This window comes from Alexandromys fortis, unplaced genomic scaffold, assembly GCF_014885135.2.
Source record: "Alexandromys fortis isolate MF-2015 unplaced genomic scaffold, M_Fortis_MF-2015_v1.1 scaffold_76, whole genome shotgun sequence".
Taxonomy (NCBI): domain Eukaryota; kingdom Metazoa; phylum Chordata; class Mammalia; order Rodentia; family Cricetidae; genus Alexandromys; species Alexandromys fortis.
Window position 1 is genome coordinate 6,983,330 of NW_026067997.1, and position 3,906 is coordinate 6,987,235.

The following is a 3,906-nucleotide window of genomic DNA, read 5'->3' on the forward strand; positions in this document are numbered from 1 at the left end:
ATCTATCTATCTATCTATCTATCTATCAATCATCTATCTATCATCTATCTATCTATCTATCTATCTATCTATCTATCTATCTATCCTATCATCCATCTCTCTCTCTATCTATCATCTATCTCTATAGAATTAATTTGGTTCACCATGTTTTAGGAAAGAGAATTATGTAAAAGGACTTGTACCATTCCTGCCCCAAAAGAAAAGCAAGGAGGAGAACCACTAGCACCACTTTCAATAGCCATTGTGTTCTCTCTCAGTAGAACTCTTTCTATTCAACAGTATTTGGTAGCAGTTTAGAAGAACCATTTGTGTAGCATCCTAGTTTGCTTTTTATTGCTGTGATAAAATACCATAACCAAAATAACTTGGGGATGAAAGAGGATATTTCTGGTACAGCTTACAGTCCATCAAGAAGGGAATCAGGGCAGGAACCAAAGCAGAGGCCCTGGAAGAATGTTGCTTACTGACTTGCTCCAAAGGCTTGCTCAGCCTTCTTGGACAAGCACCTGTCCAGGGGTGGCCCTACTCACAAGGAACTGGGCCCTTCCATATCAATCACTAATCAAGAAAATGATCCATAGATTTTCCTGCAGGCCAATCTGATGGAGGAAATTTCTAACTTGGGATTCCTTCTTCTCAGATATATCTAGGTTTGTGTCAAGTTAACAAAAGGTAAAAACCATACATAATATAGAAGTGTTGAATAACAATGACTATTGAGAGTAGAGAGGGCAGTTCAGGGCCAGAGCCTGGGGTTGGTTGTACTAGATGCCATGTTCTGATGCCATATTCTGGGGCAAATTTCAGCTTCCAAAAATGAGAATGACTATTTGTTAATATGGCAAAAGAAAACATATGGTCTGTGGGTTTCCATTTATACTCTTGTCTTAGGCCCTGAAAATGTTCAAATTACACTTTTTTTTTTTTTTTTTTTTTTTTTTTTTTTTTTTTACAAAGCAAATCAGCTATCAGTGATCTGTCCCCACCTGCAGCACTCCGGGATAAAATATCCTTAAGACAGCAGCTATCACTGCCCTGTGGGGACTTGACACGTCCCTGTCATCACTTCTTGAGGGCTGAGTGAAGGACATTGCTACTGGTTTCTGGAAGATTTGTCTTTGCTTTTGACTGAGCAACATCCCTTTCACACTTGAAAAACCATTTTAATCACTCCCACCTGTCTAGCCCTCTATCATGTGTTGTTCTACGTCTTCTGCGCCGGTCTTCTTGATGCTACACATCATTTCTACGCAAGCACCGCAGAGTTATTCATAGTTGCGGTTTTCCACAGGTGGCAGCCTCTTTCCGGGAAGGATTTTGAGTAATGTTCTGGTATGAAGCCACGAGTTTATAGCAGCTCCGGAGCTAGGTGGTTGAGTGACTCTGACCTTCAGGGGATTCCTCAGGTATCGAGGAAATAGAATTGGGGGAACACATATTTATAAATGCTTATAAATTAAAAAAATATTTTAATCTTGGGCATGTGTCTGTGTGTGCATGTCAGGAGTGTGTGGATGCCTGTAGAAGCTAGAGGAAGGAATAAGGTTATTTAACGAGTTGCAGGCTGTTGTGAGCCACCTAACAATAGTGCTGGATAGTGTATTCAGGTCCTCTGGAAGAGCAACAAGTGCTCTTAGCCATTGAACTATCTCCTCAGTCTCAGAAAAGACATTGAAATAAGACATAGGATAGGGCAGGACTGGAAGATACATATGCTTAAGACAATTAAATAGGGGCAGGCTACGCTGGCAGACAGCTGTAGCTCTAGGCCTTGGGAAGCAGAACTAGGAATATTGCTGCAACTTTCAGGCCAGCCAGGTCTACGTAAAAGTTCCAGGCTATGTAGAGATATAGAACAATGTCGTGTCTCCAATCGACTTATTAATCAATCAATCAACCAATCAACTGGCCTAGGTTATTGACTACTGGTTGTTGATTTATGACTCAGAGCATAATTTTCTGTCAGGCTTAGAGAATTCCCTTCTGTAGGTCATTTACAATCACTTGTATGAGTCAAAAGCTTGTTTGAGGGGGAATGTGAGGCCCTATTTTTAACAATAGAATGTTAAAAACTGCCAGGAGGAGCCAAAACCTTATGGTTGTATCCTAATAAAAGAGACTCACGGGCTCTGTAGGGTCATTTTTCTTTTCCAGTCTTGCAAGAAACCTCAACTCTCTTCGTTTCTAATTCTGGGTTTTGTCTTCTCATTCTGAGAGAGCAGGAGTCCACAGAGAGCAATGCTCAGCTTGGATGAAGTGTCTCCTCTTCCTTGCTCCGCCCAGCGAAGTCTTCCTTCACACAGCAAAGTGCTAAAGAGATACTGGTTTTCCTATTGTTTCCACAGCTCTGCCTCTGTAAAGCCAACATCTTTCCCTTTACCTTTCATATCACAGTGATATAACTGCTTAACAACGAGCTGCACACATTCAGTGTGTGCCCTTTAATGAGCTTGAAGATGTACAAATGCCTGCGTTACTCTCACCAAAATTCAGGCAAATCACTTTCCAAGCCTCTCTGGGTGAGACACACGAACAGATGTCCCTTTACGTGACCTCTCAGCATGAGATCTTCCTTCTTCACTTAGAAGTTCCCTATGTCATCTGTGACTGTAGGTGACAGTGTGTACAGCGGTTGCCTAGCACTCACTGCTCCATCATAATGAGATGTTCTACCCTACACTTGAGAGTATCCAGTACATTCCTCTTCTGTACTTACAAACAATGACAATAAAAGAGCATCTCTAACGGGCCAGCCGTGGAGCCGTTTCAGTGAGAACAGCCTTGATCCTCAGGGTGGCACTGTTTGGGGGATTTTAGAAGGTGTGTTCTTGCTGAAGGAGATACGTCACTGGAGGGAGGCTCTGAGTATTGATTGTCCTGCCCCGCTTCCTGTTTACTTCCTCCACGTCATGGCTACTGATCTAGATGTGAGCTCTTCGCTTTCGGTCCCTGCCGTCATACCTGCTGCTTGCTGCTATGCTGCCGGGCCACGATGGACTCTTAGGCCTCTGCTACCATAAACCCAAACAAACAGTCTGCTCTATAGGTTGCCTTGTTCATGGTGTTTCAGCGCGGGAACAGAAATAAAGGCAGTAACATGTATCCAGGTTTTATAATTTTTAAAATTATTTTTAATTTTGTGTTTGTATATGTGCGTGAGAGAGTGGGTTTGGGCCCATGAGTGTGGGAGTCCACAGAGGAAAGCAGAAGGTTTCAAACTCTCTGAAACTGGAGACACAGGTTTTTGCTAGCAATAGAACCCAGGTCCTCTGCAAAAGCAGTGTGAGTTCATAACCACTGAGCCATCTCACCAGCCCGGTATCAATATCAGAAACTCATTCTTTATAAATCTTTAATTGTGTATATTTTTTCACTTGATATAACTTAACTTTCAATTATAATCTATATTGCTCTTTTCCTTGATGGATTGATTCGTCCAAGAATATGTACAAAACATCTAGAATATTGGGCTGTGCTGTAGGAGCTAAAGATTAGCAGTGGATGGACAGATAAAAAAAAGTACTGTTTTCATGAAGGAGTCATTTTAGTGAACCCGCAAAACAAAAAGAATTAAGTAAAATACACACTCTGCTGTCAGAAGGTCCTGGGTGTTATGAAGAAAAATTAAATAGAAAACAAGGCTAGGGAGGATGGAGGTCCAACACAGGGTTACATTTCACAGAAGAAGGTTACAGAAGGCCCACCAGAAAGGATGCTATTTGACCAAATCCTGACTGAGTATGAAGGTGCAAAGCACTTGACTCTGAGAGAAAAGCGTGGGAAAGAGTAGGCTAAAAGGGCATGAGGAAGTAGACCTGATGTGTGTGAGAAGCCAGGAGGAAGCCGGAGCAGAGAGTAGGAGAATGGGGGGGGGGGGTGAGGCTGGAGTGTGCAGGCTCATGTAGA

General features: G+C 42.3%; 1 long non-coding RNA gene across 1 annotated transcript in view; it reads left to right on the plus strand.

Annotated features, from left to right (window-relative positions):
* Positions 1–3,063, plus strand: part of LOC126512527 (uncharacterized) — a 14,787-nt gene extending 11,724 nt beyond the window's left edge. Inside the window, exon 3 of the long non-coding RNA XR_007595073.1 lies at positions 2,220–3,063. This is a non-coding gene — a long non-coding RNA (uncharacterized lncRNA). The remainder of the gene's footprint in view (positions 1–2,219) is intronic.
* The last annotated feature ends 843 nt before the right edge of the window (positions 3,064–3,906 follow it).